Genomic DNA, 14388 nt, shown 5'->3' with positions numbered 1-14388 from the left:
CATAGCACCCAGGCCCTGGGGACAATCCAGCACTGCATCTGCACCACACAGCGTTGGCGAAAATACCGATGACCAGGGAGCATATCCATGAACTTGAGACACATGCTGTATAGGTAATGCTGAAAACATGCACAACATGACTCGGTCACTGCACCTTGCGTGTGTGTCCAGACACATCACACACTGCCCAGACCCAGCAAGTGGAAATCAGGAGTTAACACATAGGCATTGCCCGCCCCAACAAGACCCTACACGAGGCAAATTGTTGAGACACAGGTGGCACCAACATCTCATAGTCTGGGTGATACACACAGGGGCAGGCAAAAAGCAAGATTGGATGCCAAACAGCCAAGGTGCGCCTGTACAAATAATGAGGTACCAGTGCCCATCCTCAGATGAGTAGAAAAAGACACACAGGCACTGGCAACTGTGAGTATGAAGAAGGACAATCAGGTCAGGCTGCACAGTGGACACCTGTACAAAATAGCACGTCTATATACATGGTGACAGGGGACAATGGCACAGAGCACAACCTACGCTGTAGACACTGAGATTGGCCACGTTTATGATGACACATACACCACTGAGGAAAAGGTGCCCCAGGGGACAGTAGTGGGCACGCAACTACATGCTACTGAATGGTAATGACTGCAACACACGTCACCATCCCTGCACTATGTGTATCGCACACTCATGCACATCATGTCACAGGCCACTACATAGGACATGCGCGCTGTAAGGCATGACACATGAGAGACCAACTCCCATGTCTGGAGTCAGCATCAGTGGCAACTGACATGGAACCCACATGCAGTGAACTTGACAGTGCACAGGCAAGGTCCCACAACCTGTTACACACCACCCCCACACATGATGCTACAGTCATTGTTCTCGTGGACAAAGCGCCAGCCTACATTACCTTGTGAAGGAGTGACTACACACAGACCAGGGAACACATTGCAAGGAGGGGAAGGGTGGCAGGGGCACAGCGCTATACTGGGGCAAACAGGATCTGCACAGCACCTTTAAACCCTGCCAGTGAATTCATGCTACTGTGCCCTTACAAATGCCGGTGACACACAACAAACACACATGTACCTACCCCCTTCCGGCTGCTGCATCGCCTGTAAGCGCCTCTCCAGGTCTGGAAAGACCACCGGCAGCACACGCCTGTGGAGGTGGCTCAGACGGCGGCGGCCGCGGTTCTTGTGGCTCTCAGGTGAGTCCCCCAGCAGGAGCCGTGCAATCCTCCGCGTCCAGCACCGGATATCCTGCCAGCGTTTCCTCACCTGGGGCAGGCTCCGCCTCCGACCATCCACACCCCTCACGGCACTGACCGCGGTCAGCCAGATCTGCTCCTTGGCAGTGGCGCCTACCTGTGAGGAGGAACAAGTGACACCACATCAATACACCAGCCACATGTCACAGAGAGACATATGGGTACAAATTAGCTGGTTACAACAAGGCATGTCATGCAGCCAACGCATTGCACCTTTGTCATAGGGACATCATCCCCTGGTGAGGGCAAAAGCAGTACGTGCCACAGTGGGTACACAGGTGGAATGATGGCAATGTCACAATCAATGATCAAGGCTCACACTGTGCATCACACCCACCCCTCCTGTCTCAGGGCACTGCTGTGAGTGATAGGCCCCCACCCCTCCTGTCTCAGGGCACTGCTGTGAGTGATAGGCCCCCACCCCTCCTGTCTCAGGGCACTGCTGGGAGGACTCTGCACACACCCCTCCTGTCTCAGGGCACTGCTGGGAGACATCAGGCACCCCCCCCTGGGTCCCCCCCGACAGTACATGGCATGTGTGTTACACCTGGACGCAATGGCAGAAGTCACAGTCACAACATAGGGACCGTCTGTGGCAGTGGCCTATGCACTCACCTGATACCCTGGTCGCCCATACAGCATGGAGTACTGTGGGAGGATCACATCCAGCAGAGCTATGTTCTCCTCCAGGGTGAATGGCTGTGTCCTCTCCACAGCCCTTGACATGGTTCCAGGGAATCAGTAGCAGCAGCTGGGTCGACGAATGCAAAGATGTGCAGGCAAGTGCTCCCTCATGGGACCTGGCTGCCTTATATGTGCCCTTCTGCCCAGTCTCATGCACAGGAGTACAGAGTGATTGGTCACTCACATTTGCATCCTATGTTTCCACCAATCCCTTCCAACCTAGCAGTCTGTGGGTTCTCTATCGGTTTCATTCTCCTGCATGATGTCAGCCCCACAAACACATTGCAACAAAGTAGAAGAATTCCAACTGACTTCTGCTGTGCACCTTCCAGAACAATTTCGAAATTTGAACTTGGTCTCCATGACAACCAGCATGCATGTAGGCCTTAATACTTGTCCCCTATGTAATTTGGAGCATCACACACAGGTACGGTGCGTTTCGGGGCCCTAGGGCACCCCAAATGCATGGCAACGGCCCGTACATGCATGCCTACGTTCACTATCACTATGGGTCTGCACGCGTATGCGTACTCGTAGTGGTACGGACCATACACACGCATGTACGCTCACTATCACTATGGGTCTGCACGCGTATGCGTACCCGTAGTGGTACGGACCGTACACTCGCATCTACGCTCACTATCACTATGGGTCTGCACGCGTATGCGTACCCGTAGTGGTACGGACCGTACACTCGCATCTACGCTCACTATCACTATGGGTCTGCACGCGTATGCGTACCCGTAGTGGTACGGACCGTACACTCGCATCTACGCTCACTATCACTATGGGTCTGCACGCGTATGCATACCCGTAGTGGTACGGACCGTACACTCGCATCTACGCTCACTATCACTACGAGTACGCATACGCGTGCCGACCCATAGTGATAGTGAGCGTAGATGCGTGTGTACGGTCCGTACCACTACGGGTACGCATACGCGTGCAGACCCATAGTGATAGTGAGCGTACATGCGTGTGTACGGTCCGTACCACTACGGGTACGCATACGCGTGCAGACCCATAGTGATAGTGAGCGTACATGCGTGTGTACGGTCCGTACCACTACGGGTACGCATACGCGTGCAGACCCATAGTGATAGTGAGCGTACATGCGTGTGTACGGCCCTATCACTATGGGTCTGCACGCGTATGCGTACTCGTAGTGCTACGGACCGTACAAATGCCTGTACGCTCGCCATCACGATGGGTACACATACGGCAGCACTCCCACAGTGATTTTGGAACATGCACAGGCCCTCTCAGCAGCAGTACGGCGGTTTTTACACATCACTGTGGTGATAGGCGACACACAGGTAGGAATAGGGCGGACATACTTGTCCATGGATGGACATACTTGTCCAGGAATGGCCATGTCAGCATCCTCACAAGGAATGTGTGGTGAGTCATGACATGTGCACCTTCATGGCAAGGTGTGTGGGCTGTCCTAGGGCCTGAGTCTGGCACAGGACACATGGGTCACAGTTTATTAGGCAAGACAGACTTAAAATGGAAGAATAAACACAAACAAAATCAAAATGATGTAGTTTGAGGTGAACAGATGACTCAGGCATGTTTAGACTGTACAAGACACATGTTAGGTAATAATGCTACCAGCAGGCATCTACTCTTAATAGTGTGATTTATTATTGGGGGGGGGGACAAAGTGAGGGGCTTTCCGGGATTAGGGAATCCAAAGTTCAGTAGGGGAGTTGGTGTCCTTGCCATTGGAAATCCTCAGAGTCCATGCCACAGTCTTTGTCAACATTGGCAGAGAATGTCTCTTGATGCTGTGATGCTGTTGCTCCAGTGTCCTGGGAGATGGTGATGTAGCAGCCACCCTCACGGTCCTTTCCGTGGACGACCCGGCTTCCTGCGGGGAACCTCAGCAGCAGGCCGTGACGACGTCTGGGATGCTCCGTCGGATGTTTCCTCCTCCTCCTCCTGATCCCTCCCTGTGGGTGGTGATGTTCTCCGCCTTCTGGCACAGGGAGGGTCGGCCATGGTGTCGGCCATCCGACGGAGTGTAGCGTGAATCCCCTGGAATGCCGTCACTTGCTCAGCCTGTCTGTCCTCCATCCTCCGTTGGTGTACCTGTAGACAGGCTATTAGCTCCGCATGTTGCTGGGCCTGCTGGACCTTGATCCCCTCGAGGACGGACACAACCTGGGCCATGCCCGTGGTGTCCTGCCGGTATGAGTCCAGGATGTTACGGACATGGGAAAATACCGGATCCCCAGCCAACTGGTCAGGCTCGCGCCTCCGCCGTCCTCCACTCCCACCACCCCTGCCCACTTGCGTCTGGCCTGCACTTGTGGGCACATCGGGTCTCCGGGACCCCTGAGGGGTGGCATTGGCGTTGTCGCCTGCCTCCTCCTGGGTGCCCGGGACACCGTGTCCCTCCTGGCGAGCCTGGCTGCATTGTGGTGTTGGGGCAGGGATCCTGGGTGTCTCCTGGGATGTGGCAGGAGTGGGGGTGGTGGTTGGCACGGTTGTACCTGACGCAGGTGCTGCAGGTGGTTGGACACCAGAGGGGCCAGGTCGGTCGGGGTCGTCCGCAGAGTGGTGAGAGTGGTCGCTGCCGGTGGGATCGGTCTCCTGCAGATCCGGGTCCTGTGAGTGTTCCCCCCCAGTGTTGGGGGGTGCAGCACGACGTTGACCTGTGTGTGAGAGAGAAAATGTTAATTTTTGTCCATGCAACATCCATGTTTCATCCGTTTCAAAGTTGGCACATTTCCTCTTGGAATTAGGATCTGTCTTGCATTCCACTCACAGTGCACTTGTGCATGGGTGTGTCCCTTGGGCACCAATTTGGCCCCTTTAACTATGTGTGGCACAGTCTTACTTGCTGCGTCAAGTGTGACTGCAGTCAGCAGTGGAGTGTGCAGGTGTGGCGAGCCATGCATTTGCGCCTTCCTTGTAGCACTGTACATGTGCACATGGAGTGGATCCACACACTTATATGATGCAGGTGGCTGTCCTTGTGCTCGTGTACAGGTTGTGACATGGCCCTGCGTTTTGCCATGATGAAGAGGGGGGGTTCTGGCACTGGCCACCCTTGTCTACATGCACGCAGTCCACCTGCTGACGAGCAGACATTCCCACACACCAAAGGACTGATTTGCTATCCCTGTGTCTCCCTCCTTCTCTGTCCCCCTCTCCCTCCCTCTCTGTCCCCCTCTCCCTCCCTCTCTGTCCCCCTCTCCCTCCCTCTCTGTCCCCCTCTCCCTCCCTCTGTGTGTCAGCCTCCTCCCTCTGTCCGTCTTCCTGTGTCTCCCTCCCTCTCTGTCCCCCTCTCCCTCCCTCTCTGTCCCCCTCTCCCTCCCTCTGTGTGTCAGCCTCCTCCCTCTGTCCGTCTTCCTGTGTCTCCCTCCCTCTCTGTCCCCCTCTCCCTCCCTCTCTGTCCCCCTCTCCCTCCCTCTGTGTGTCAGCCTCCTCCCTCCCTCCGTGTGTCAGCCTCCTCCCTCTGTCCGTCTCCCTCCCTCTCAGTCCCCCTCTCCCTCCCTCTGTGTCCCCCTCTCCCTCCCTCCGTGTGTCACCCTCTGTCACCTTGGCCCAGCTTCCTGGGCACACACTGTTAGCAGATCTTTGAGTGGCCCTTGGCCTGTTGATGTGAGTTTGTTTCTGATCTCCAGGCACCCATTTTGTCTGCTGTGTGTCTGTGCGCTGCTGCTGTGGTGGTGTGTGCTGCCACTCTTTCACAATGTTGGCTGTTCATTAGCTGCTGTCATGTGCAAAACAGTGCCTTCACCCCCATGTGTTGATGCAAGGCGTCCGCCATTTGCTGGCAAGTCATTCCTGTGTTGGGACACAGTGTTTGTCTGGCTGTGACCTAGGCCATATGGGCAGAGGGCATTGTTGTCTGCTTTGGAGTCGCACTATGTGATTTTTGGTGCCCAGCCTCCCGCCATCCGGGTTACCGTGTCATGTGTTGTTGTCTTCTGTGGCCTGTGACTTGACATTGTCCAGCTGGGTGCATGGGCATGGTGGCAGCAGTGGCATGTGCCTGCTCATGGAGTGTGGTTGAGTCATGCGATGGCTTGTGGTGGTTGCGTGCCTGTTAGTAATTTTGGTTGTGGTTGCAGTTCCCCCCATGTGAGGTGCGTTGTTTGTGTACTCACCCGGGTCTCGGAGTCCTTCTACTCCTTCAACTGCCTCCACCGGCAGTATGGCCATCACCCTCTCCTCCCAGGGATGGTACTGTACTGCTCTGCGGGAGGGCCCTCCTCCGGTGGCGTTGGCCTGGTCGTGTTCCTCCTGCCTCTTGGCTCTGACCCTCCTCCGCAGATCATACCACCTGTTCTGGCAATCCTGCTTGGTCCTCCTGGTGTCCGCAACAGCATTCACAGCATCGACGATGGTCTGCCACATGGCTGTTTTGGCTGCCTGGCTGGTGCTTCTGACCAATGTTCCAAAGATCTGTGGCTCGACTCTGAGGATTTGATCAACAAGGACCTCCAACTCTCGGTGACTGAACTTTGGATTCTTGGTAGTGGGCATGGTGAGGGGTGTGGGTGGGGATGGTGTGGGTGTGGGGGGTGTGTGGATGTTGGGGGGGGGGTGTGGATGGTTGTGTGTGTGTGTGAATGTGATGAGAGGGTGTTTGTGAGGGTGGTCGTGTGAAGGTGTGCAAGTGTAAGGTGTGGTGTAGCTTGTAGTCTGGTTCTGTGGTGTCTGGCAGCAGTGAGTCTGTTGCAAAGGCTCATGGTTTGTGTGTGTGGGCCCTTTTTATTGGTCCATGGGTGGGTGTGGCAGTTTTTGAATTTTGGGTGGGTGTGTTATAAGGAGTGGTGGTGTATTGGGCCTCTGTTTGTTTTTGGCAGTTGCAGGTCAGTGATTGTGTTATTTTAGTGGTTGTTGGCCATGTTTAGTGGCTGTGTGCCTTTCGAATGGTGTATTCTTGTGTTGTTTTATTTTGTCCTGGTTGTGTACGTGCGTTTTGAGCGTGTGTACGGTGTGTACATGGGCCATTTGGTTGTACGATTATGTCCTTGTGTGTGGCTTTGTACGACTCGTACATGCGGTTGTGATGTTGGGGCATGGGGTGCGCTCCGTACTTAGGAGGTTGTGTTGGGGGTGCGCCAGGAACTACTGGGGTGTAGGTTCACGGTGGTACGACACGTACTGGGGTGGGGGTACGACTGGAATGTACTGGGGTGTAGGTACACGGGGGTATGACATGTACTGGGGTGGGGGTACGACTGGAACGTACTGGGGTGTAGGTACACGGGGGGTATGACACGTACTGGGGTGGGGGTGGGGCTCGAACGTACTGGGGTGTACATAGACGGTGGTACGACATGTACAGGGGTGGGGGGGTGTACATTGACGGTGGTACGACACGTACAGGGGTGGGGGGGTGTACATTGACGTTGGTACGACACGTACTGGGGTGGGGGTACGACTGGAACGTACTGGGGTGTAGGTACACGGGGGGTATGACACGTACTGGGGTGGGGGTGGGGCTCGAACGTACTGGGGTGTACATAGACGGTGGTACGACACGTACAGGGGTGGGGGGTGTACATTGACGGTGGTACGACACGTACAGGGGTGGGGGGGGTGTACATTGACGTTGGTACGACACGTACTGGGGTGGGGGTACGACTGGAACGTACTGGGGTGTAGGTACACGGGGGGTATGACACGTACTGGGGTGGGGGTGGGGCTTGAACGTACTGGGGTGTACATAGACGGTGGTACGACACGTACAGGGGTGGGGGGGTGTACATTGACGGTGGTACGACACGTACAGGGGTGGGGGGGTGTACATTGACGGTGGTACGACACGTACAGGGGTGGGGGGGTGTACATTGACGGTGGTACGACACGTACAGGGGGGGGGTGTACATTGACGGTGGTACGACACGTACTGGGGTGGGGGTACGACTGGAACGTACTGGGGTGTAGGTACACGGGGGTATGACACGTACTGGGGTGGGGGTACGACTGGAACGTACTGGGGTGTACATAGACGGTGGTACGACACGTACTGGGGTGGGGGTACGACTGGAACGTACTGGGGTGTAGGTACACGGGGGTATGACACGTACTGGGGTGGGGGTACGACTGGAACGTACTGGGGTGTACATTGACGGTGGTACGACACGTACTGGGGTGGGGGTACGACTGGAACGTACTGGGGTGTACCTAGACGGGTGGGGGTATACATATACGGGGGGTACGTGTCGGACGTACGGGGGCTGGGGGGAGTGTTGGGCGCGTATGCGGGCACATGTCTCCATGGTTGCTATAGGTGTTCGGTGCGGACGGTGTTTTTTCCATACGGTTGTAGGCTCGGACGCACGGGATGGATCGTGATTCCTCGGTCGGACTTGGATTTTTACGTTTGTAAGGTAAATCGTCCGAGGACGTGTCGGACACATTTTCCGACCCGAGGACGTGTGGGGAATGATTCCCAGTGCGGTTCGTATGGACTTTTTACCATGCAAATCGTGATTGCCAGTTCGTACGGCACTTGTACGATTCGTACGGTAAAAAGACCCGATACGAGTCGTACGGGGACATTTTTTACCGGATCGTGATCGGCACCAGAGTGTGCAGGGGCAGATTTTTAAAGGGGAAGCAGCGAATATAGCACCTTACATTGCATGCGTTTACAAGGCATGCGATTACAACACGGTCGTTGTAACAAATCGCTTTGTAATGTACTGCGATGTAACAACACGTCGTCGTAACAACCGCATTGTAATCGCATGCGTTGTAATGCATGTAATGTAATGGCTGTTTCCCGGCAGCAGCACACGAGGGAGAGAGCAAGAAAACACATGCAATCTCATACAGTGGTGAAAGAAAAAGATAACAATAGTTCCCCTGAATTAAAGCAGTGAAAGAATGAAGGTCATTTAATCAAAAGAATGGCAAAGAAGCTATGTTCCAGGAGAGGAACAAACACGAGAAGAGGAAGGAAATCCATCGAATGAGAAGCACGCAAATGAGAGTGACAGGAAAATGTTATGTTAATTTGGATAATGTAGGTGTGTGGTCCCCAAGGTACTTATACAAAGAGATCTTCAGCTTCTTGTGGAGCTCAAGAAGTAGGGAGGAGGCTCTGATGTGTTGAGGGAGGTTGTTCCATGTCTTGTGTGCGATGTAGGAGAATAAGCAACCTCCAGTTTTGCTGTTATGGATGTGGGGAGTGTGTGCAAGTGAGAGTGAGGCAGTAGTGTCTGGTGGGTTGGTGAAAGTGTACGCAGCTGTTCAGGTATTCTGGTCCTGTGTTGTGTAGAGCTTTGCATGTGTGTGTGTGTGTGTGTGTGTGTGAGTGAAAAGTTTGAATTGCCTGCGCTTGTGAATGGTAACCAATGGCAATCAATCTATCCTCCACTGTGACTGGTCTGATCACTATCCCATTACATTCCTCATCAATGAAACATTGAGGATAAAACATCTCTCAACCAAAGAAACCCAAAATCTGGAAAAGGAGCTAAAGAAACATTAATTTCGATGAATTGACATCTGTCAGCAGCAACGTCCAGCCTACTCCTGGAGCTTGGCAGATGTCCAGGACCTTACAAACCGCTACACTAGTTCCATGAAGAATATTCTAGATTCTATTGCACCGCTACAGCTCAAAAGATTGTCCACCAATGACTCCAAACCTTGTTATAATGGTAGTCTCAATGCAGAAAGTCTCAATACAACTGAGACTAGCTGAACAATGGTGGAGATCCTCAGTCCCTTGAACACCTCAAGTATTTTAGAAATGAAATGAAATGAAATGAAAGCGGTATTTATAAAGCGCATGGCTACCCGGGAGTGTCCCAGCGCTGAGGAGCAAGACAAGAATGAAGACCAGACTATGGGAACAGCAAGGTCTTAAGTTGTTTTCTGAAGGTCAGATGATTGGTAATCAGGCGTAGATGAAGCGGCAGGGAGTTCCAGAGTTTGGAGGCATTGTAAGAGAAGAGTCGTCCACCACTTCTCGCTCTTTTAATTCTCGGCACCTCGGCCAGACGCAGGTCATCTGATCGTAGTTTTCTCTTAGCTTTATAGGGGAGGATCAGGGCTGAGTTGATGGCTGGGCCTGTACCTGACAGTGTTTTGTGGGCAATGCATAATGACTTAAATTTAATGCGTTCGAGCACAGGAAGCCAGTGGAGGGAGTGTATAGCTGGTTTGGCTGATTGTCTTTTTGAGGTGCCCGTCAGAATTCTGGCTGCGCTGTTTTGAACTAACTGGAGTTTGGCAATTACTGAGGAGCGTGAGCCAAGGTATAATGCATTCCCATAGTCAAGCCTGGAGAGTATAAGGGATTGTATCAATGTCTTTTTTGCTGGAGTGGGGAGCAGAGGGAGGACTTTCCGGGCCATTCTAAGCATGCCGAAACAGGTAGCTGTAGTCTTCCTGGCCTGTGTTCTAAAGTTTAGGTCTTGGTCCAGCCAGATGCCCAGACTTTTGATTTCGGACTTATGGGTAGGGGGGGTCCCATGCTTAGAGGCCACATTGAATTAGGGTGAAAGCTGCTGCGGTTGCCTAAGACCATGATCTCGGTCTTTCCACCGTTGAGCTTGAGTTGGGAGTGATCCATCCATTCTGAGATGTCTTTTAGACAGGAATGGAGGCTGTTGGTGTTGTTTTCCGCTTGATTGAGTGCCACCACCAATTGCGTGTCGTCCGCGTAGGTCACTATGCGGATACCATGGGGGGCAACTGTGGCTGCTAGGGGGGACATGTAAACGTTAAAAAGAGTTGCGCTAAGAGAGGAGCCCTGTGGGACCCCACTCGTTAAATTGGCCGGTTCAGAAATTACTTTCTCCTCGAAAACGTGAAAGGTTCTTCCTTCTAGGAAGGACCGCATCCATTGAAGCACAGTGCCTGTGACTCCTATATTCCTCAGACGGTTGATGAGGGTCTCATGGTTCACTGTGTCGAGTGCCGCGCTTAGGTCGAGGAGGATAATGGCCGTGGAGCCTCCTGAGTCGAGGATTTTTCTGCTTTCCTCTACCACTGCCAGCAGGGCTGTCTCCGTGCTCTGACGAGGCCTGAATCTGGTCTGGGAGGAGTGGAGCAGATTGTGGGTTTCTAGGAAGCCTGAAAGGGTCAAATTGACAAACTTTTCAGCAATTTTGCTTATTCCCGGCAAAAGCGAAATTGGGCGGTAGTTTCCCATTTCAGTAGGATCTAGGTTAGGTTTCTTAAGTAGAGCCTTAACCATCGCCTGTTTCCAGCTGGAAGGGACTGATCCTGTGTTGAGTGAGGTGTTAATCAGGTTCAGAATGTTGGGGGCTAAGGTGGCTATTGCTTTCTTCAGAATGTAAAGTGGAGCTGCGTCTTTTGGTGATCCGCTTTTAATAGTGGAAAGCAAAGTGAGGAGAGTTTCCAAGTTCATAGGGGGAAAGGTTTCCAGAATGGGTTTGGTTGAGTGAGGGTCTGGGTAGAGTTATGTTTCGAGAGCTTCATTCCTCTGAGGAAGGGTTTCGAGGATGGTTTGTACTTTGTGGTTGAAGAAGCTAGCTAATTTATTGCACCGTTGGCCAGAGGGGTCGGGAGCAGTGCGAGGGGCGGGTGTTTTAAGTAGTTTTTTGATAATGGTGAATGTTTCTCTGGGCGAGTTCTGGGCTGAAAGAATCTTTTCTTCATAGTAGGAGGATTGGCCCTTTTTTATTTGAGATTTATACGTTTGGATGGCCGCTCTGTATTCTAATTTTTTTGAGGGAAGGTATTCTTTTCTCCATTGCCTTTCCTTGGTTTTGCATTGCTGCTTAAATGCTCTTAACTCAGGGGTGAACCAAGGGGCATTGTGGGGCCTTTCAGACTTTTTTATTCTAACTTTGTGGAGGACGGAATCCAATGATTGATTTATCCAGTCTGAAAAATTTGTGTTGGCAATTGTTGGGCAGGGGTTAGATTCGGGTTGGGTTCTTTCTAGGGTTTGGATCCATTTCTCCAGAGGAAGTTTGGCCCAGGGACGGTCAAAAATCCAGGTGGTTTGGAGAGGAGGATTCGTGTGTGGAAGGCTCCAGGAAAGGTTTATCAAAAAATGATCAGTCCATGGGAGGGGGATAGGGTCAATTCCTTTGAGGTCCACTAGATTTGAAAATACCTGATCTAGTAAGTGGCCTTTGACATGGGTGGCTTTTAGAATTTTTTCCATCATATGTAGTGCAGAGAGGTCCCTAGTCAACTCCTTAGCATTACCAGCCGAAATATCGTCAAAGTGGAGGTTGTAGTCTCCCAGGAGAGTGAAATTGGGTGCTAAACTTGCTAGGTTAGCTGTGGTCTCAAGCAGCGAATGATGGAAAGAGCCCAGAGCTCCAGGCGGACGATAAATAAGGATTCCCGTGAATGAAATGCTCAGTGAGATTTCTATGTTAAAGTGGGTGCTTTCACAGTCGCTGATTGGGCTCCCGAGCAGGCAGCAGATTAGTTGATCTTTATGAATAATCGCAATCCCGCCCCCCCTGCCTATTGCGCGATCGACCCTCTGCATCACAAAGCCTTGAGGGAGTGCTTGAATGATGTCGGGTTCTGCGTATGAGGTAAGCCATGTTTCTGTCAGAAATAGTACGTCTGGGTCCAGATCTTTGAGAAGCATCCAAATTTCAGTAGTATGTTTGGAGAGGGATCTAAAATTTAGTAGTGATATTTTGAAAAGTACAGAGGAGATGGAAGGCTCCAGGTTGGGAGGGGTGAATTTGTGCGGACAGTGAAGGCAATGTTCCGGGAGTATATCCGGCGGAGTGGAATGTACACGAGCGTTACTTACAGGTCTATTAAGCTGTTTAAGCTGGGTAGGTGAGTAGTGATGTTGAAAGGGGAATGAAGATGAAGGGTTTGTGGACCCTGGGCCCGGTCTGGCGCGGACGGGCGCAGACGGGCTTGCGTTTGGCGCGCCTTTGGCGTGGCCGCTGCGCGCGGCCGCTGCGCGTGACTACAGACATGTGGCTTTTAAAGGACAGGAATCAGCTACCAGAATGCTGACCTGCGCCTGTGGGCTTCCTCACTTCCTGTGTTGCGGTATTTTCCCTCCACACAATCTGAACTTTCAGTGGTGGACCGGGGAATCGCAGGACACAGCGTGAACAATGAGGAACTCTTACTACAAAAGTATCAGAAGGGCAAAAACTACCTTCTTCAGAAACCAACTACACCAAGCTAGAAACTGACAAAAAAAACTATTTGAACTTGTTAAACTACAATCAAATGGCCTATCCAACGCTCTCCAAGCTGGACCCAGTTTGTCACTTAACTGCAAAGAATCTGCCTCCTTCTTCCTTGAGAAGACAGAAAACATGAACGCCCTCTCCCCCTCCCTGAGGGCTGTACCCTCATGTCCACCCAGGCACACCCTCAACAACAATGCTTCATGGACTTCCTTCAAAACCTTTCAGGAATGCGACATTCTAGGAGCACTGAAACCTGCAATCCACTTCTATGACCCTCTCCCCTCCAACTTCTTACATGAGATGAAATTGTCGATACTCCCACTCTGGACCAAGATTATTAATGCCTCTCCACTTCAAGGCTTTATCACTGACGGCCTAAAGTTGGGGCAGGTGTCCCCAATTCTTAAAAAACCATCAGCAGACCACATGGATCTATACAACCTCGGCCTGATCTCCAACATTCCTACTCTGGCGAAGCTCCTGGAAAAATGTGTTCACATCCAACTCTGTAACCACATTGAACTATTCTGCCTTCTGGACCAATTCCAATCTGGCTTCCAACCGGGGAACAGCACATAGTGGACGATGCGCTCAAAATGTTGGATAAAAATGTATCTTGCCTCCTAATCCTCCTTGACCTGATCTCTGCATTAGATATGGTTAAGCATGACAACTTACTAGAACTATTGGAACAGAGAATCTGTCCTAAATTGGTTCACCTCATTTCTCCAAAACAGAATGCAAAGATTCAAGGTTAATCAGTCCCTATCTAAGATCACCCCAGTCACACTAGGAGTCCAACTAGGTTCCTCCCTCTCATCAACTCTCTTTAACTTTTTCTTTAAACCACTAATCGAAATTCTGAGTTCATCTAACACCCGCTATCGCATGTACACTGACGAAATCCAACTAAACCTGAAAGTCTCCTCTCCTGAAGACATCAGATTCCTCAATTTAACTTTACAGAAATCACAAATCTGGCTTGCAGACAACCACCTCAAACTAAACACCCTCAAAACTGAATTTCTACTAATCGCTCCTGCCAACCAATCACCCATCATTGAGGAATGTCTGAAACTACTAACAGCCCTCAACTGCCTGCCCCAAGTTATCAATTCAGCGAGATCACTGGGAATAACTCTCAACAAGAACCTTAACATGCAGAAGCACATCAGCGCCGCGACCAAAGGAGCGAACCTCCAACTGAACACCCTGAGAAAATTAAAACTCTTCCTCCACCCTAATGACTTCAAATCTGCAGTGCAAGCCCTAATAATTTGCCTACATTAGACCATT

Source organism: Triturus cristatus, chromosome 4_1 (assembly GCF_964204655.1).
Source record: "Triturus cristatus chromosome 4_1, aTriCri1.1, whole genome shotgun sequence".
NCBI classification, from domain to species: Eukaryota; Metazoa; Chordata; class Amphibia; order Caudata; family Salamandridae; genus Triturus; species Triturus cristatus.
This window is presented reverse-complemented; position numbering follows the sequence as displayed.